This window comes from Streptopelia decaocto (assembly GCF_964273445.1).
Source record: "Streptopelia decaocto genome assembly, chromosome: 15".
NCBI classification, from domain to species: Eukaryota; Metazoa; Chordata; class Aves; order Columbiformes; family Columbidae; genus Streptopelia; species Streptopelia decaocto.
The window spans coordinates 13,841,473-13,863,089 of NC_138670.1; positions in this window are offsets into that span (position 1 = coordinate 13,841,473).

Below are 21,617 nucleotides of genomic sequence, written 5' to 3' on the forward strand. Positions count from 1 at the left end.
GGTGACAGAGCAAAACATTCCTTTTGTCTGTGAGCTCACAGCTTTTTTTCCTGGTCAGTCCAGCTGTCAAATCGGCACACTCACGAATCTGAGAAATGAAGGCCACAAAAAACATGTCTCTCAGACAAGTCCAAAGAGCAACGTGGCAGAGACCCCTCCTGGAGGCAGAGCGTTCCATAGCTCTGATGATTACCAGGTTTGCTGGGGCTTTCTTTTCTCCCTGGGTTATGCACCCATCTGCTCTTGTTCTTGAGAGCATCAAGCAGTCCAGGGCTGTCTCACCCCTGGCCCTGAGGACATTCTCAGAGGAAGCCAGCCTCCACCCAGCATGGTTGTGTGCCAGGTCCAGATAACGTCCAGAACTGGGATGGGACGGGACGGGACGGGACGGGATGGGATGGGATGGGTTGGGATGGGATGGGGAAAGTCATGTTTCTTCTCACCACATGCCTGCTGTCTGGTCTTGGCATCATTCACCAGCACATGACGGAACCAGTATCACTAGCCCCAGGCTGTGGATCCGTGTTGCAATGTGACCAGCACTGAGTCCAAACGCCACAAGAAGTGAGTTGCAAGCTCTACGATCAATCCCACAGTTACTACTTTACTTTTTAATGCAATCTGAAGCAGAAACACAAGTATGAGATCTCTTCAGCAGAAGTGCAACTTTTCACATGAGTAATTTTTGCTGCTGGGCCATGGCTGGCAGAATGCAGCGATTTACTAAACACCCCAGATTGCAGAGATGCACAAGGACCATGGGGCCACCACACACAAGAGATTAAGTCTGTTGCAACTAGTGCCTTTGGAGGGCAGCAATCTTCACCAATGGAGTGACTTAGGTCCTTGGGCAGGACAGGGTCTGCTCATACCTCTACTAGGCTCAAACCAAGATGATGTTATGCAAGGCAGAGCATAGCCCACATCCCCAGGGTAAAACCACAGGGCAAGCCACAGTCTCACCAGGCAGCCCGTACTCAGTATGCAGACTTTATTTCCTAGAAGGCTTTTGGATATGAGGTACTTGCCACCATAAACCAGAATCTGAATGCTAACTGACAGTGACCAGACCTTGCCGTTAATTCACTCCCACCCACCCCGGCTGTCTCCCATGCCTGCACTTTGTTTAACCAAGTGACCTCTGACGGAATTTATAGTCATCCTATTTCCTTGATTTATTAGTTGTAGCCTCCGGGTCTGATGATTAGATGGTCTGAGCCCAGCTATATCCCTTTTTTCTAAGTCTACAGCAGGTTATTTGTTTATGACAAAGGCTGCTAATAAAACACACTCTGCCACACTTATTCCAAATCACATCACCATGGCAACAATGATCAAAGTTTTTGAGTTTTTCCTCAAAAGAGTTTGCTGGGTTAGGTTGTTTATAGACATCTCTGTGTTAGGTTGGAGGTTCCTAGTGATTTATCTGGCACAGAGTTTGTCAGTTGTGTATGTTTGTGGAGCTCAGCTGCTCCCTTCTGCATCTCTGCCCATTCCTCTTGGCCTCCATCCTTCTCCATTCTCTCCATGGCTCCCTGGTCACAGCCATCCCACTCTCTCCTCTTCTCTCCCACCTGGCCCTTGTTTCCCTTCCAGCCCCACTGCCACATAACAGATACAGCAACATCCATCCATCTCCAGCTGCCTCCACAGATCCTCATACCTTCGGAGGTGAAGGCAAGTCCCCTGGTGTCATACACGAGAGCTCGGGTGTGCATCAGGTTACACAAGTGACACTCAGGGATGGATGCTGCAGACCACAGTGGGAGGGTGGTTGTGGGTGCAGGGTCTGAGAGGCACAGGGAGAGGCAGAGGCTATTTAGATGCTTGACTCATCCAACACACTGTCAATGTCTACATGGGGCAGGATTTCTTGCACCCCGGTCCCAACCGACCACCTTGGTGTCTCTGGGGGAGCCCCAGTGACTGGGTCAGTGCAGGATGCTGCACTGTGGGTGTAGTCTTAGGTGACATGAGCTTCACCCTCAGTCTCAGATCCCTGTGGGCAGGTCTGCAGCATGAGAGAATTTGTCACCTGGGATCACTTCCAGTATTGCGAGCCAGTGCTCCCGTTGGGGTCCCGAAAAGCTGGGCATCCCAGACTGACCCGAAATCTGCCTTTGCCTGGATCCCAGCAAAACATCTTCAGCAACACTACTTCTTGTTGTGTTAGACTTTAGACTTAGAAGGAAAAGGTCACTGAACACCAAGCACACTGGCCTGTGTGCTGTGTCAGCAGGATTGGGCAATGTCGCTGGAAGTGAGCAAGGAAGAAATGTGCTTCTGCAGAGGGGTGCCCACCCCACACATTTGCAACATTCCTATGCTCTAGCAACCTTTGTGATTTTATCAGACCTGTCCCAGCATAGCCAGAATACTTGATGCACGGGCTGCCCCTGTTCCCACACCACAGCGCTGCACCTGGCCCTGAGACAGGACATCGCCACAGGGAGTCCTCCAAGATCCCACACTGAGATATTCAAGTCAAAGAGGCTGCTGCCCTTGTAACCCACCAGTTAGTCTACACTCACTGGCTTCAGACAAAAACCACCATGCTGCAGAAATAAACACGCAGCTCTCAACCTCCTGTTCTTTGCATGCTGCTTGCCCAAATTTAGCCAACTCACTAGTTGACAGCTGTGGTTTCACTCCAGGCAACTCTTCTGCACAGAGAAGTTCTCCTTGCTCAATCCCTTCCTTTAACACCCTGCTCAGCAGTGTCTCCCTGCTCTGTGGTGCCCAAGGCCAGTCCCAGGCTCTGGAGAAGATCACTTCCCATTGTGCAAGAGATGCCTCAGCTGAAGGTGGGTTCCACAAGCAGAGCCCACCCAAGGGACTAGGACTCCTGGCCATGCACCATGTCCCAGGACATGCAGACGAACTGCTCTACTCCTGCCGGTGTCCACGGAGCTGAATGCCAGTGGCGCAGTGGTGTTAGCAGTGTCTCCACTCTCTTCCCACCTAGCACTGGAGTCACACATGCTGCTGCAAAACTCTCTAGACCCTCTCTCTTGCTGTCTCCCACCTTGGATAACACTGCATTGGCCATCAGGCTCATCCTGCCCACACCACATGCACTGCTTCACCAGGCATGTCTTCCCAGGCTGAAATCTCCTCGCTCATTCCTACCCCCATTCCCACATCTTGCCCTTGATCTCTCCTGCACAATCCCAACCCTTCTAGACAAACGTACTTCAGGCTCATCTTTCTGCACACTAACACAGATCAGATTGAACCAAAGTGCCATCCTGCACCCGTAGCTGCATCCAGGTTCAGGGACCATTGCTCTTTGGTCAGCTATTGCAAGTCCAGAGCAACATACTCTTTTGTCACCATCTGGTTTGGAAGTCAGGTTTTGGGAGCCCTACCTCTTGATTTGCTTCTCTTCCTCATTATTATCATTGCTCACTTTACACCAGTGCTTTATCTTATGAATATTGATCATTTTGTCTCACTGGTTACCAATTGTTTATTCTAGACTAACATTTTCTATTCTCACATATCTGCACACTAAGGTGATTTATAAAGCCAGTAAAAAAAAAGGGCGCTGGATGCAGGGAACTCAAAAAGCTTTGCTGTGGTAAAGGTTCCTGGGAATAATAAATCAAAACTAATCTTGAGTCAGAGTGTAATCTCTGCTGCATTTGCCCTCGGATGGAGTCATCCGACAACACCATCCACAGCTCACACAACCCACAAGACAGCTCTGTCTGCCCAGAGCTGCCTGCAAACCCACAGGACCCCTCTCCCTCCTGGTCAGACCCTCCAGGGTGGTTTCCCTCCCTCTATGTGTGCTGTCCACAGCCGGCAAAGCAAGGGGGTGGCTGCGGTCCCAGAGAGGAGCCACAGCAGCACGAATGTGGCCTCAGAAACTCCCCTCACTGCCTTCATGCCGCATGAAGACATCCTGCCAGCTCCTGCAGACGTGTCCTTCCCACACGCTCATCACCAGGGCTCAGGAACCACAGGCAACAGCTGCTGGGGTACATCACACCCTGCGGTGAAACCCAGCCTGCTCCATGCAGGAGCACTGCTGCGGGATGCGGCCCCTCTGTGCACCCTGGTGGGCTCCCAAAGCTCTCCGCTCCTTGGGCAGCGCCACAAGCTGTTCTATAGTGTGTGCAAACAGCCGCAGCAGCTCATGCATTCCCTGGCCAGGGCAGTGCTGTGACTGCTGAGGAACAGAAATGTAAAACCTATTGCTGAAGAAGTGAGAATTTTCCCTCACTGCCTGTCATAGTCACACTGTGTCCTGTAAGGTCACCAGGCCTTTGCTTACTGGCTTTGAGGTTCTCCATGCTCAGAAACCTTAATTCCTCTGTCTTACCCAGGTCAATGGTGCTTTTCACGTCCATCCATCAGCTCTGGGAGTCTCTATCGGCATGAGAAGGCACCTGTTCTTTTCTGAAGGCTGATGGTGCACGCAGCCAAGCAGAGCTCTGGTCAAGGGCAGGAGACAGGTCCCAACCCCTTTCCAATGCAGCCTGTTTTCTGGGATTTAAGCCAAGCCTGGGGATGCTGCAGCCTGGACAGCTGGAGCAGGGAGAGCCCACAGCCTGGAGGAAAGCAGCCTTGTCCTGGGGTTGGAGCTGGAGGAAACCACTGCTGCATTTTGGTGGTGGGACTTGGGAGCCCCCCTGTCTGCAGAGGCTGCAGGAGGGGTGTCAGGCTGTTTGGTGACAACATGATATGGGAGGTCAAACCACCACATTAGGAGTATTTCTAAAGACAAAGCATCAGAGGGAAGGGAGGAGGGGGAGCCCAAAGGCCGAGCGCTTCTTCCAGCTGATGCAGAACCAAACCAAGCCCAGCACGCTGCAGAGCCGGCCTCCCAAGGAGATGACAGATGGTGTGCCAGCAGGGTTTCCAGAGACCTGCTGGGCCGGGAGAAGGATAAACCCCTTTATTTCCTCTTCTGTTCCTTTAGCTCTGCAAGTGCTGACCCCGAGGACCAACCAGCCACCCCTTCACCCCCAGGTACCCACATCTGGGTGTCAGTGCAGTGTGTGTGCGGGTGCTGGGGGATTTCACGTACTGACCAAGAACAGCGAAGGGCAAGGCTGCTTAGAAATCAGTATAACTGTGCTGTGTTGCATGGTGTGTTTCTTCTACCGCCGATATGGATTTGTCTGCATGCATGCTTGTAGAGGAGCTGTGGCTCTATCAGTCAAGGCTGGTCGTCAAAGCCAGCATCCCAGCCAGGACATGCTGGTGGCTGTGATAAATTAAGGGTAATTCATAATTTGTTATCAAAACCTTCTCTTAGTGAAAAAACTAAGATTTTGGAAGAAAAATACCTGGAGGTAGGAAACATACACTTTCCTTTAAATGCTATCACTCCAGAGGAGAAAACTCAAGAAAATCACAAGCTGAGTGGAGAAACATGGTTTCTTGAAGTTTTCTAGTGATTTTTTTATCTCAATGATCAGAGAACGAGGGAATTCCTACAGGAATTTAAATTTCAAGAATTGGTTTCCTCTGGTAGCAGAGGAAGCAGCGGACGCCTGCCCCACTGGTGCTTTCCCAAGGGGAGCAGCCAATGGCAGTAATGGCTCTTTTAAACAGTGGGTATCACTCCCAGCTTTCTAAGTTGGAAATGACCCCTTTCCACTTCACTGTAGCAACCAGGGATGTGGAATGAGTGTGAGTGTTTAGCAGTTTTGTTGGAGGTCCATCCCAGCGAGGCTCATCCTCATACCGTATCTTTGTTGAGCAGGATGATCCCAGCCTCCAAAGAGCCTGACTTGGGACCAGCCTGGTGTCTGCAGTTGCTGAGCTGTAGTCCCAGCCACTGGCAGGCCCTTTCTCATCTCATTCACTGCAAGAACATCCCTTAAGTTCCTCCCTGGCTGAAGGCAGGAATAATGGCAGAGAGGGAAAAAATGAGGACCACAAGTAAAATTCATAAAGCTGTGACATTTCCTTGGGCTCTCCAGATCATATTGAACAGGCTGACCAGGGAGGTTGTGGAGTCTCCTTCTCTGCAGACATTCCAACCCGCCTGGACACCTTCCTGTGTAACCTCATCTGGGTGTTCCTGCTCCATGGGGGGATTGCACTGGATGAGCTTTCCAGGTCCCTTCCAATCCCTGACATTCTGGGATTCTGTGAACCAGCACCAGCTCTTGAGGCAGTGTTGTTGCTGTTCACACCAACCCCAGCTTCCAGTCCCAAATGTCCCAATATAGCCCAAGGGTTTGATTTCCATGTAGAAATTAGATGCAAACCACTTTCATAGCCTCTGGAGCTGCTGTGGAACAAAGTCACTGTCCTGTGGCTTTGCCAAGGAACCCACCAGAAGCAATGAGAAGCCGGTTGCCCAGTCCTACTTCAAGTGTGGGGTTAGGGTTAGGGTAAAACCCATAGGATGTGCGAGCACCTCACCAGTTAACGGTGACACTACCCAGGACCAAGCGGCAACTGTAATGGACCATTTGCTTCAGTGTGTGCTGAGCGTGAAGCTAAATACCCACCACACTCCCTCAGCCTGTGCTGCCACTTGCTCAGCCTCATCTGCCCTGTTCCAGGTCAGCAAGACAGAAGGTGGCTCAGGTCTGTCCCCGGGCTGCAGACACACACTGAGCACTGCTCACACCTGAAATGAGGTCCTCTCAATTACTATCGCATCATCCCCATCTGACAGTCACTCTCAGCACATCCCTGTCCCTCTAAATGCCCCACTAGTTTCCTTGCTTATCTGAGCTCCCAGTGTGCTCTCCCTAGCAGCCTCACAAAGGAGACAAGCCCTGGAGGGAGCAGGATGAATATTCATGGTCACTGTGTCTGGAAGGTGAGTGGAGGCTCTCAGCACATCCACAGGCAAGCAATGCATCCATCATAAAATTCACATTCAGGGTCTTATTTCTCTTACAGCATGAAATATTTAACAACAGAAACTTTTGAGTGTCTTCACAATGTAATTACAGTGCCAGGAGGATCTTCAACTGCTTCGCCCCAGCTCACCACCGGGATCAGCACTGCCAGCGCGAGTGCTTGGGTGGCCCTGAGTCTCACCTGGGCTTCCCAAGTACATGCAAGGACAGGCTTAACAAAGGTAAAAAAAAAAAATGTTGTGAAAGTTGTCATATGGAGAGAGACTGCAGGAACAGCACAGATGTCCAAGAGGATAAAAATGGAAGAAAAAAATCCCTGCTGAACTCATATACTAAAAAAAAATGTGATAGGAAGATGTGTATGATTTCTGATGGACAGCGATTCTGGGAGGGGACGCAGGTGGGGTGGTGAGGAAGAAACTGGACCCACAGAAGTGCAGGTGTTGTCATGTCCCACACAACCACAACCAGCTGGGCACAGCCCTGCACTCAAGAGCAGGACGGTTGTATCGTAGACACTTGCTCTAGACACCATCAAAAGTTGAACACACACAGTATGTTGCTAATTCCCTTTAATAATCCACAGGGAAACTGAAATTCAGCAGCATATCCACAGGCCACACATCAAGAAAAAGGGTTGGTCAACATCCAAGAGAGACAGGTTTATAGGGAACACTGGTTACAACCTCCGGCAATGACATAAGAGCAGATATACCCTTGGATGCTGACAAAAAGGGGAAAAGAGGGTCAAATTCAGTATGTCACTGGATGACTGAAGAAAAACAGAGGATTTCTTAGTATAAATTAATGTGTCAAGGCTGAATTTGCAGGGTAACATTCTCCAGAGATATCAGTCCTTGGCAGAAGAACAGGAAAGCTGCTGACAGAGGATTGAATTAGTAAATAATTAAAGGTTAGGAATATTATCAAGTCCAGTCAAACTGGTTTTATGGAAAGCAGCCCTTGCCCAAAAAATCTGTTCTCATTTGTAGAGAAAAGCATACAGGTGGCTGATAGGATAAAGTGCCCAGGCACAATCAGGCTTTACAGTTTTAGATTAAAACCAATTCTAGCCAATGATGGCAAAGCCACATGTAAATATGCTGAGTGTTGGACAAAAGTGACAGATCTCAAAACAAGCACGGAATTCCCTTTAAATGAGAGTGTGATGAAAGGACTTCTGCAAAGGCCAGCTCTAAACCCTGGAACCACAGGGAACTGAGATGATGAGGTGGAGATGGAGATGATGGAGATGATGGAGATGATGGAGATGATGGAGATGATGGAGATGATGGAGATGGAGATTGGGCGGGGTGGGGGAGAATTTTGCCTATGAGGCAAAATTTGCAAGGTGCCACGTTGTGCCAAGGATGGAGCAGACAGACAAGCAGACTAAGTACTTGGTCAGCTGGGCCTATGCGAACACCGTGCACCCTGATGTAGCCAGGTGGTAAGACCTACCCCAGGGACAAAGAGCACCAGCTGAGTAAATCCCCAGTGCTGCAGCATCCCCTGTCCAGGTGCAACAAACCCTCCTCTGCTCCTGGGCTCACAGACACTCCTAGCTTTGCCTTCTCTGGAGTCTGCCTGGATTTCCACAGAGTCTGCTACCTCATGGTCTTCATGTTTCTCTTACATGGATCAGCAGGTGAGGTGGAGCTGATAATTGTATAAACACATGGCCTGATTTTGCCTCATCATTAACCATCCTACTAAATCCATGAAATAAAGGTTGATGAGAGAGAAAATCCTTCTCTCTTGTCCAGACTCGCCTCCTGGCAGCATCTGCCTTGCTTTGCTCTGCTCTCACCCTTTGACAGCCCTGGTTGCATATTATTGCTTAATTATCATCTCCTTACACCAGCCCTGGAACATTTAATCTGGCCTGTGCTCTGTCTGGCGTTACTGTAAAAGCAGTTAACAAATGTATCTTCATGTCTCACTAATCATGCTAAAAACATGATCACTATTCTGTTAAGATTGCTGCTAATGAATAGGCATGAACTGCAGCTCCTAGAGATCGAACGTGCCTTTCTCTCCTACCCCTCCTGGAGCTCAGAGCAGAGCTGTGCTGTTTCGGGAGGACAAGGAGGCATATCTGACGTGCAGCAGCCCCTGGGGCACTCAGCAGAATGCACCCTCTTGACAGATCATCCACTCCCAGGGGAACCTGTGCCATCCTTTGGGGAGCACCAAGGAGAGACACACAGAGCAGCTGAACATCTGTCTTCCACTGAGACCACAGAAAAAGCATCCACAAACACTTTCAGGGCACTGAAATCCAACCAACAAACAGTAAATATAATAATAGTGATAAATATTAATAATTATAATAGCTCCTGCTTGTAGAAGAAAAGCACACCAAGCAAAAACTTCTGCCACACGTAAGGATGTAATGGCCAGCCAGACCATGTAGGGAACTGAGGTTGCTTTGTGGTAACTGCCTACAAGCAGAAGACTGTAGAACAAATTCTGGGGGCTCCTCACTGCCTCCCGGACCCTTCCATTGGGAAGCTGGCTTGAAAGGTCTGCACCGGTCACTGGCTGTTTGCTGCCACCGAGGTTTCACGCCAGCGGTGGGCTGGCTGGCTCTGGCCTCACAATCAGTACTGCGGTAGGAGATGTAACCCAAGTCGTAGCTCAGCTCTTGGCACGTCCATTGTGCCAGTTACTGTGCTGCAGCAGCTCCTGCCCTGTGGTGCAGCTGGGAATCAAGGTGTATCCATCAGCTGCTGTGGCCTCGGCAGCCTCTGCTCCAGCAGTGAGTCTGTCACTCGCAGGGTGTCCATGTTGCCTCTGTCTTTCAGTGACAGGCTGCTAAGATCAGCTGCTCTCCTGCAGCCAAGGTGTATGTCACAGGTCTGACCCTTCACAGCTGGCAGGGCAAGGATGCAGAAACACAGGTTACGTAGATATGAGCAGCAGGAAAATGCAACAGATAAAGGAAATGCAACAGATAAATTCCTTCTCGTGGAGATGGGCCCAACCTGGCCCTGAAAACCTGCTTGAAGTGGAAGTGGCAGGCAGGGTGCTGGGCAGCTGTCCCATGCAAACCCCCATAGGTGCTTTGCTGCCAGGTTCCTCCTTGCACAGGTCTTGGGTGAAGCGGGCAGGGTGTGGAAGGAAACCTGCCACCCAGGTCAGATCCACCTTTCTCCAGCCTTTCATGCAGCTGCTGGGTGAGCTGGTCCTTCCAGGAGGTGTGGGGAGGAACAAGACAAGGTCCTTCTGTAATGGAGCACAGCTTAGAGTAGCTATTTATCCTTAATCCTGCACTTGGGTTTGCTCTTTTAAAGTGTTTGTTTTCCTTTTTTAACCGTTTCTCATTCTGCTCCACTGTTACTCTTCTCTTTCCAGCCTAAGGACGCTGTTTGCACCCATGTGCTTGTCAGTGCAGGATCACATCGAGTTTATCCTCTCCACGCTAGTTTATGACTGCACCATACTGAAGTGGATAGGATATGTGAATAGTTTCACAAATATTTTTACTGGGAAAGTGATCCACATAAAAATACATCAAACTATGGATAGTTCTCCCACAAGAAAAAAAACAAAGCTGCTATTTGAAATGTAATGCAATTTCTAATACCCAAGCAAATGAAAGCAGAAACCAAAATTTTGCATAAATATATAAAACTTGTATTCATTGACGTGATTGATATTAAACAATAGCAACGCACTTGACAGAAAGATGCCGTGATAAAATACCACTGATGTGACAGCTCTCAGCAGAATTTTATGTTGCAGTTTAATTTTAAACCTTTATCTGTCTTTGCAGATAAGACTTCCCACTCCTCCTCAGGGTTACTGAAGGTTGGCAGAGAGCACCTTTGTCAGAAAATTGGTTTTCTGAGCCTTGGCATGTAACACAGGTGCAAGAAACATGAACCTGTGCATGTCCACAAAAAGCACAGCTGTGTCTGTGATATAACACTGCGGGATCTGAGCATCCCTGCTGTACATGCAACGTGGCACTTCAGCCTGTGCTTGACTCTGGAGAGGTGCTCAGGTCTCACCGACACCGAACACCAGGGCTGGCACTGAGGTCTGGGAAAGGGATGTTGCCTTGGGATGCTCATGGAAGGGTTGACCTGCGGGCATGGCTGCTCGTGATTGCTGCTGCTCCTCTGTTTTCTGCACAACCACAATGAAAGCAGATTTTTTTTTGTTTCTAATTCAATATTCACCTCACAGCTTATCACTCAATGTCAGCTTCCACCTTAATGTACACAGCTTTCCACACACAAGCAGCAGCTTGGTGCTGGAGGTGGTAATTCTACAGGTGAGCTTGCCCGTATGTTGTGAAATTGCAGTAAAATAAATGATCCTGGGAACCAAATGACAAACAGCGAAGCCAGCGGGTGTAACGCCAGCTCCACTGGGCCCAGGTTGCAGATCCCAGGTATTCAGATGAGTTCTGGAGCCAAGTCCTCACCCACCTCTGCTAAAACCTCTTTCTCATTGACGCAGAACTGGGGGATGCTCTGGGCTGGCTTCTCCAGCCTCTTCACTCTCTATGTGCTGGGGCACATGGTGACGAATGGGGGCACCAGGCTGTGGCTGTGGGGAACATGAGCCTGGTAACAGGGATTTTTTGACAGTCTGCCCTAGCTCGACAGCAGACTCCCTGGCTGCACCACATCCATATGGCTCGTATCCCACTCTGGGACTGGTTTTCAGATTGGTAAGAGGTGGGATGTGGGGAAGAGCAACCTGGGGAGAGGGGAGATCACTCAAAGGGTGGTTTGCTTGTGCAGGGGTGCCCAGCCTGGCCAGGAGCAGATAGTCTCTTCGCCTCATCATTGTGAATCTTAAATTTGCACCATACTTGATTTAATCTCCGCAGTGCACCCATGCCACATGGACCATCTGGTTAATAAAACGTTGCTTCAGCACAGTCAGAGCTGTCCCATGAGCATGTTTGAGTCAACAATGTGCCCTTGTGGCCAAGAAGGCCAACAGCACCCTGTGGTGCATTCAGAAGAGTGTGACCAGCAGGTCGAGGAAGGTTGTTCCTCCCCCTCTGCCCTGGGGAGGCCCCATCTGGAGTCTGTGTCCAGTTCTGGGCTCCCCAGTTTAAGAAGGACAAGGAATTACTGGGGGGAGTCCAGTGGTGGGCTACGAAGATGATGAGGGGTCTGGAGCGCCTTTCTTACAAGGAAAGACTGAGACAACTGGGGCTGTTCAGCTGGAGAAGAGAAGCTGAGAGGGGATCTCATTAATGTTTATAAATATATCAGGGTGGGTGTCAGAGGATGGACCAGACTCTGTTCAGTGGTGCCCAACGCCAGGGTGAGGGGCAACGGGCACAGACTGAAACACAGGAGGCTCCATCTGAACATGAGCAGAAACTTGTTTGCTGGGAGGTGCCAGAGCCTGGCCCAGGCTGCCCAGAGGCGGGTATGGAGTCTCCTTCTCTGAGACATTCAAACCCACCTGGACTGACCTGTATGATCTGCTCTGTGACCCTGTGTGAGCAGAGGACTCGACTGGATGATCTCCAGAGGTCCCTTCCAACCCCAACCATTCTGTGACCCTGTGTTGGAGGGGTGCATCCCCCTTTCAGTTGGCAACTGCCTTCAGACAGCTCTTTGTTGCACCCTCTGCTGATCACCATGGCAGGGAGGGCAGCTCTCCCATGCTGCAGAGGAGACACCTGCCCAAGCCTGAGCAAAGAAGTACAAGCAGGCTCTGTACCCTGCTCTTGAACATAGGTTAGTGTGGAGGGGTTTTGATAGATAAAGATCTGTTGCTGAATTAGTCCGGCTCAAAGGAACCTCAAGGCCGCTTCGAGAAGCTGAGAACAGAATCTGCTGTGAGAAAGAGGGGTGTTTCTCAATCAGCGGGGTCCTGGAGTGGCGTGAATCATCAGACATATCATCAGTGAGACTCCAGTGCATGGACAGCCCATGATACTCATTTAGCGAATCCATGCTTGGAGCGTGGATGCGTGATTAGAATATAGTTGCATATATAAGGAGGCTTGTTTCTATAATAAATGGCTTTAGTGTGATTCACATTGAATCGACTTGTTTTGCTGAGTCCTTATTCACTCCAACAGGCTAGCAGTCACTGTTTTGGCTTTTCTTTATTAGTGGAATCTCCTCCTGCAGAAGAAACCCCTGCCCTGCCTTGGTGAGGGTCCCATGGGCACAGGGTGACACAGTCCAACCCAAAAAGGATTGTTGTTCATGGACTTCACCTGGGGACAAATTGCAGATCAATGGTAAAGGGGAGAAACATATTAGTGAGTCTCCTGGAGGATGCTCAGAGACTTTCTGCCATCTGCTAAACCTTAATTTTGGACTGGAGAATATTTTGAGTTATTTTATGTATCCTGTGTTTCCTGCACAACTTCAGTTCTGGCTTTTCCTAAAACTAAGAGCCTCACTTTGCAGTTCCCAGGATCCCCCTCTGTGCACACTGTGCCCAGGAAGCAGGAGCAAAGTCAATTGTGCTGCTTCTGAGCCATCACCTGGGATTTGTTTGGGTTCAGCTATAATGAGAACAACGTGTGCAACCCCGAACAAAACCCTGAGTGACTCTTCATCCATCAGTGTGATGGGAACTTGGTGTTAGGAGATTGCCAGGCAAACCTTTTGCCATTCTGCTGAAGAAACTTCCTCTGGAAGGACTTACCATGTCTGGTTAAGCAGATCTGTCTAGCAACTCCTTTATCCTTGTGGCCCTATCGTTAAGCCGCTAACCCATGAAAAGAACTGCAATATGGAAGAAAAAGAAGCATAACAGGGAAAAGTGCTGCAGAGCATGCTCGGTACCCCATGCAAAAGGTTCATAACTCTGTTATTTATGACATTACTTTCTTCAGACTTGGCAGCGGCTCTTGTCCTGTTTGAAGGCTGAGTGCATGGCAGTCCTGAAATGGAGCAGCTTTTTAATTATCTGTCACAGCAGAAGGCTGCAATCTTCTGTGAAAAACAGAAGCTGCCCATTTGTTCACTGTTACAAAGCCAAAATCTGCTAGATACGCTTTTTTGCAGAACTTTTCAAAATTTTCTGTTGGGGGAAAATTGAGGGCAAGAAATCTCAGCCCAACAGGACATATAGAGATATGCAGATACAAAAAGGAGAGGTCACCACAAAATGACTCCTACAGCACCAGTTATGGAGTCACATCCATCTGCATTTACTGTTGGTCTTGGCTGAGCGATCGGCACGTGGCAGCAGGATCACAGCTCCACCGACACGCACCGCCGTGCTGGGGAGGAGGAACCACATCCCTTCGAGCTCCCAAAGGTCCCGGTGACCTTGTTCCCTCTCCCTGCCCAGACGGTGTTTGAAAACAGTTAATTTCAGTTCATCACTGCCGCTGATAAGCTGGCAGGGATGACAGTTCCTTGCCAGCCAGTTCCCTATTAGCATTCTGCCAAATGCCTTCAGGACAATTTAATTTACATGCCTATTATTTTTATGATATAGAAGATTCAAGGGGAAGTGTCTAAGATTCAGATGTGTCTGGGTAGTGATGGGAGCTCTGGCATCCGTGCTCTGGTTTCTCTTGAGACCTCTTGAAAGCTACAGGCATGGAAAACAGCAAAACAGGGAGGAAAATGGTCTCGATTGGCACACCCAGCACAGCCTTCTCAGCTGGTTCACAGCCCCTCCTGCATTCTGGTGGGGGATTTGCTGTCTTGAAAGTTTAAACATGATTTTTATGAGCAATTTGCATCCTATGGGCTGCTGCAGACTGTTCTCACTGCTCCCTGCTGTGTGCTGCATGCTGTCCATATAGGAGTACACTAGTCCAGACACAGATTTGGTTTTAGGTTCAGATTGGATATTAGGAAAAAATTCTTCACAAAGAGTGCTGTGAAGCAGTGGAACAGGCTGCCCAGGGCAGTGGTGGAGTCACCATCCCTGGAGGGGTTTAAAAGTCATTTAGATTAGGTTCTTAGGGACACGGTTTAGTGTTAGACCTGGGTTATGGTTTGACTTGATGATCTTAAGGGTCTCTTCCAACCAAAATGATTCTATGATTCAGTTCCCCACACACATGAGCTTCACCTTGGGCGAGAACTATGTAGAAATGCAAGAAGTTCATGGAACTGCAGAGATTTTGCTCAAACTGCACCCTGTACAAACATCCTTCAATCTCATGGCCCTATGAACTGTAGCAACCCTGGAGACTCCTGTGTTATTTGCAAGTCAGAGTGTTGCCATTTAGGCTGCGGCACCTCACCTACTTGCCATGCCAGAGTTGAGGTCATGTCTCAGCTACTAGAAATCAAGGAGAAAATCCTTGTTCCAGCCTGGCCAGGCAAGCCTACAAGAGAAGGGACAAGGTGCCATCTCCGGCCATGGGAAGCAGGGGATGAGCAGGTTGTTGGTCTTTTTTGGCTTTTATGGTTGGTTGATTGTTTTTTTTTAGAATGTCAGGGGTTGGAAGGGCCCTGGAAAGCTCATCCAGTGCAATCCCCCCATGGAGCAGGAACACCCAGATGAGGTTACACAGGAAGGTGTCCAGGCGGGTTGGAATGTCTGCACAGAAGGAGACTCCACAACCCCCTGGGCAGCCTGGGCCAGGCTCTGCCACCCTCACCAGGAAGAAGTTTCTTCTCATATTTAAGTGGAACCTCCTGTGTTCCAGTTTGAACCCATTACCCCTTGTCCTATCACTGGTTGTCACCAGAAGAGCCTGGCTCCATCCTCCTGACACTCCCCCTTTCCATATTGAACCCCATGAATGAGTCCCCCCGCAGTCTCCTCTTGTCCAGCTCCAGAGCCCCAGCTCCCTCAGCCTTTCCTCACACGGGAGATGCTCCACTCCCTTCAGCATCTTGGTGGCTGCACTGGACTCTCTCCAGCAGTTCCCTGTCCTGCTGGAACTGAGGGGCCACAACTGGACACAATATTCCAGGTGTGGTCTCCCCAGGGCAGAGTAGAGGGGCAGGAGTTGCACCCCGTGTGCAGGGGCTTCCCTGGCACAAACACCCTGGGTGGCACCAGCAGGTTTTTTGATGCTCTTCCTCACAGACCACATCAAAGAACCACATCAGGTCCCTCCTGTGGCTCCTGCTAGCAAACACAGGGAAAAAACAAATGGTTTTTTTTTTTTTTTTTAGCCATCAATATGCAGGTGTTTAAGGAGATGACTGGCAGATTATCCAAGGGTAACAGGGCAGATTATGAGCCATTTGTTCAGGCATCTCCTTGGGAGCAGGAGGCGGGAGTGTGAAGGCACATCCAGCTCTCCATAATATGACACGCAGCAGGCTTGCTCCCGCTCCTCCTGCTCTCCCCTGTCTTGCATGAAGCTGGCGTTATCCTGCTCTGGAAGAAGTAAAACAAAGGAGGGAATGGAGCACTTCATTCATCTGTAATGCTTGCAAAGGGAATAATAACGCTGGCTCAAGCTTGGAAAGTTCTCAATAACGAGAGAAGCTGAGCTCTTGGCACTGCAGAGATTTTCGACCCAGTCATGTCTGAAGAAAGGTAGTAATAATAATGACAATAATTAAGGAAAGGAGGGTGCCACCAGGTAAAACGTAGTGGGTCAGGCTGAAGAACAGCAGCTGGTCTGCCCTGGCCCTGCAGAGCATATGTGATCGATGACACTTGGGCGTCTTTCATCTTCAGTCACTTCGTGCTAATTCAACCCAGACTGAGCAGACCTCCCCTTCACCAGCCCAGAAGATATATCTGGTGAAAGAAGTGGCTCACTAGGGTCTGCTAAAGAAAATACATTTTGCACTGAAGCCTGGGGAGCCCAGGAGGTGCCTGTCTTTGGCAAATGAGCTCAGGGAAGAGTTAAAGCACAGTGCCACGCTTTCAGCAGAAAGAAAAAGTTGATCTTCCTTTCTTTTCCTTTTTTTTCCCCTCCTCACTCTTAAAAGAATTGCTTCATTTTCACTTCAGTGAAACTGGAGAGCCAGGAAATAATACAAAGGCTCTTTACAAAGCCCAGATTCTTTCTTCTGTGGCATCTGTGCTGAAGTATCTGTGATGGTAACAGCCTCTGCTCCCTCTTCACAGGACTCAGCTTCATCAAATATTCCCTCTCTTGAGGCCGTGCGTGCGAGGGTGGGATTCCCTCTCCCAGCTCCATTGCGTTTCCAGTCACACTCGGAGACTCTCACAGAGGAAAACAAAAAGCGATTCTGCTTTGCTTCACCCGACGAGGGAAGGAGGGGGCTGTGGTGGGGGGTTTGTTCCCCTCTCAGGCTCCCTGTCCCCCCAGGAGGCCACACCTGAGCAGGCCATGGGCCACCCAGACCAGAGGGGACCCTGGTGACAGCGGTGCGTCCCCCAGGTACACTTGTCAAGTTATCATTTTCCAGGCGTATTTTAAACCCCTTAGGATTGTTCTAATCTAAATAATTAATCAGTGTGGAGTCCTTCTCTCTCAGTTTGCCAGGAGTGCTGGGCATGTGCGGCGGGAGCTGGTTCTGCTGCCTGTGCCACATCTCGCTGCCGCATCTGCACCCGCATCCCTGCCGTGCCAGAGCCTCCTCCACAGCCCCTGCCCCCCGAACCCCCAGCATGCTGCCTGCTGGCCCAGGGCACGGGCCATGGACACCCCTTGCTTTGCGAGCTCACCCCAGGCAGCGCAGGCTGGCAGAGGCGAGGGGTCCTGCCTGTCCCCACCATCCCCCGGGACACCCCACTCTACACATGGTCAGCAGCTCCGCTCCAGCCTGCACCTTGACATCCCCTCCCACAGCATGTGATGACGATCTGCTGATTGCATCAGGCTGGTCAGCTCGAGGATGAGCTGTCCCACTGTTCCCTCAGCCAGCAGCTCTGCAGGCAGCCACAAATGCTGATGGCATTGCAACTCCACAGCACCGTTCAAGCCACTGCCCTTATTTCCACCCAGAGTGAGAGCACGAGGACAGCCTGCCAGACCCACCGGGGCACAGAGCCGGTCTGCTCCTCTCCTGTGACCTCTTCCCCTCTGAAAGGCTCATCAGCCAGCACACCTTGGGCACCCCTTACCAGTGCAGATCCCAAAAAAGATCCTGGGGATGACTTATGCGAGAGAGGGGATGATGTCCCCAACTGACCATCTTTCCAAAGGAGGGGATGTATCAGAAGAGTGGTGAGGCCACCATGTCCTAGGCACAAGGAGGAGCATCCTTGCACCCTTGCTCAGAGAGGACAGCATGGGGAACCAGACTCTGGTAACCCCCCAGGTCCTGGAGCCCACAAAGAGGCCACAGTGGCAAACTACAAGGGGATGGGATGACCCTGTGGATCTGCTGGGACCTTCAGCAGAGCGGACAGTACCATCAAGTCCTCCAGCTGCCATGCCCACATGTGTGCACACAGAGGTACGACACCATGAGCAACAGGCCCTTCTCATGAATGCAGGCTCTCCTGACCCACTGCCCTGGGACCTGCGGTGTCCCATTCCCCTTGATGCCTTGGTGACTGAGAAGGAAAGGTCATGGCAGAGGCTGGGGATCGTGGCCCAGGTGGACCCTGTACAGCTCCTGCCCCGGGGGGTGCCGTCACCAGGCATGGCAGAGCTGGCACCAGGATCAGTCCAGCCCCAAAGGCAGCTCAGTGTGCACAGCTCAGTGCTCCTGATGATGAGCAGGCTGCTGCTGCGGCTCTCGCAATCCCTCCCTCACCACTCTGGCCCATCACCACTCTGGGAAGTCTTCTCCCCAGGCTCCCATACTGACCCTAAACCCTTCAGGAGGTTGCACTCATGCTGTTTTCTTCCAGAAATATCATTTTCCTAATAAAAATGCTACTCTTTTCACCTCTCTCTGGTGTGGACACGCTCTGTTCTCCTTCACTTTTTAATTAAGTCTTGAGTTCCTCTAGTATTTCCACTGTTATAACTGGCTCAGAACAGCACATTTCACCTCCTTCCACAGAACTGCACAAGGGCAGTTTCCCTCTCCAGGTGGCAGTGAGGAACATCCCACGAACCCCTGGCCAGGCTTCCCTGCCCTCCACCAGACCTGCTATGGCTCATGTTCCCCAGGCAAGAGTGAGACAAGACTGGAGCATCCTGCCCCAGGGCACTCTGCATACATGGCCCAGAGACCATCTGCTCAAGACAGGGAGAACTAGTGGTGGACCACAGAGATGAAGGAAGAGTCAGGAGCCATTTGCAGAGAAGAGGATACTCACTCAGATGGGGGCAGAAGGGACCAGTTGTGGGTCAGCCCCAGGTGCTTCCTTATCCCTATGGAAATGTCAGGAGGAGTCCCACAGAGCCTGGCTGATGTCCAGCCTTGCTGATGCCGCACCTAGTCCAGTAAACCTGCATGAGATCCTGCACACGTGAAGGGCCAGATAGGCCCTGGCACAGCCAGGCAGAACGTGGTGATGGAGGGTTTCAGGGTCAAACCCACCTTGGAAAAAAATGGTGAAAATACAAGCTTCTGAAACTGTGCACCTGCTTCCTCAGTTACTGGTTCTGTCTTATTTCGAACTGGGTAAAGAGTCAAAATTAATTTAAGAAAACAAATAAAGAAAAGAAACAAAGCCCAATTTTTATTTTTTTTTCAGGACAACTATCTTGATTTTTGGGTGATGTGGAAAATATTTGGGTTTCCGCTGGTGTCCAGGTATAATTGCAAGGCGACAATAAATCATGGTAGATGCTGTTACCCCGGTCACTCATCCTCCCCTTAGATAGGAAAAAGCTATAAGGAGGAAGGAAGAGAGACTTCAAGTTGGACAGGTTTTAGAGGCTTTGCTAATTATACTAATAAATAGAGACAATTATACAAAATATACAAAACCAATCCTGAATGTCTGGGGTAGAGTAGGACAGGCAGCTGCAGGGCAGGCACCCGAAAGTCTGGGCAGGACTTCACAGCAAATCGGAACTGGATTCAGGGATGCAGGGTCTCAGGCCTTGGATCACAGGCACGGGTGGCTCTTCAGATGCTGGCCATGGTCGAAAAGAGCGAGACCCTCGTGATCTCCTTCTTTTATAGGGTGTATGATGCGTATGGGATGAAATACTCAGTTGGTCAGTTTTAGTCACCTGTTCTGTCCACCCCTCCTTGCAAATATGTCTTGTCATCAGTTAACCTTGGTTACCATAGTAATAAATCTAAACATGAGCTTCTTCTGCATTCTATTGGTCATCTTATCAGTCCCGGTGTGAACGGCATCTCAAAAACATACAGTTACTTAGAAGGTACTTAGAAGAACTTAGCTGAAAGGAAAATTCACTAAAAGAGAACTGGTCTTGTTTTTAACAAAACCAGGACAGCTGGCAGCCTCCCCTTTGGTCTCCTCTGTGATGGGGCAGTCGGCCCCAGGGCCAGCCTGCAGCAGGGACAGACCCCAGGCTGCTCTGGGGAAGGAGCAAGAAGAGTTTCTTCAGAGGATTTCATCCCACAAAAACAGCAGGACTGGACCCAGTGACCTTCCAGTGCTCCAGCTCTGCACCCCGGATTGCTGCTGTGTCAAATGCCCAGGATGCCCAGCATGAGTTGGTGCCGCGGCCATGACAGGTCCACAGTCATCAGTGACAATTGCAAAGTCATCAGCTGCACAAACAGAGCAATTCCCACAACGAGCCCCTGGCCTGCTCACTGCAGTAAGAACTCCCTCCTCACCAAGGGCACGGGGCAAGTGTCACGGGTGCACAGGGCTATGTCTCACCTGGCCTGCTCCGTGGACCATGTCCCACATGGGCGTGGAGTCCTCGGGGGTATCCCCATCCTGAAGCCTCCATGGGGTCCTGTACCAGGCAGCGTGGCTCTGCCATTGAGGTAGCACAGCGAGAGCACAGGCTGCAGCAGCTCGGATGGGTAAAGTGAGTGCAAAAAGGTGCAATATGGGAAAAAGTGACCTCCAAGGGTGGACTGCAGACACTGGGGAGCAAATGCCCAAATCAGCTAGCCACCACCACATGCCCAAAAGAAAGATGGACTCAGACTGCATCTGCTCCTGGTTCATCTATATCACAAGCCGTGTCCTCCTGCAATTACCTAATGCAACAACATCACAAGTTATTTACATATTTATGTAGTATTTACCCCAAAGCTCATAATACTACAAAAAACGATCACACAGCTAGTAATTTAAATGAAAAATTGTTATTCATACATTTTCATTGTAATGTCACACGCCACAAAATATTACGGGTTCATGAGGCAACCAGTGCTCTGCTAATAATTAGAATACATTACCACTTTGATGAGGCATTTACACAAAACTGCAGAACCATCTCAGAACTGCTGAGATGCTCCCAGCACCCCAATTAGAATGTGTCAGAGGCTTTTATTAATGCTATAGATAGTGCAGCATAAATTGCACCTTTTTCCTAATTCCAGATACTTCACACACCGCAGAATGTTCACACCGTCACCTCCTGGTCCCCCTCAAACACCTGGGGGTGCAGGTGCTCGATCTCAGCACAGCCCATGCCTTCATGAGCACAAGTGGTTAATGAGTCTCGCTGCTCAAGGGGCCTGTAGAGACAACAGCGGTGGAACACGTGTGATGGATGCTTCCCCATGGGACCTGTGGGGGTCTGGCTGTGAACGCAGCCCCACGGTGGGAGCCCTGCAGATCATCCCTGGGAGGTGGCCTCAGGGCATGGATGGGCAGAAGGCACAGGGTCTGCAGAGAGCTGATGTCCACACCTCCCTTCTCACCTCTGGTCCATGCATCCCTCCTGCACAGCCCTTCTGTCCCTTCCACCTTTCCCGGCTTCCCACCCACTCCAGCCTTTGCTTCTAAACTCACCTCCCTCCTCTCTCACCTCCCACAGCTCAGTCAATCACGCCGGTCCCTTCATGCAGACCCTCTGCCAGCCATCCCGCTTTCTCCTGTCCCCAGTGAGGC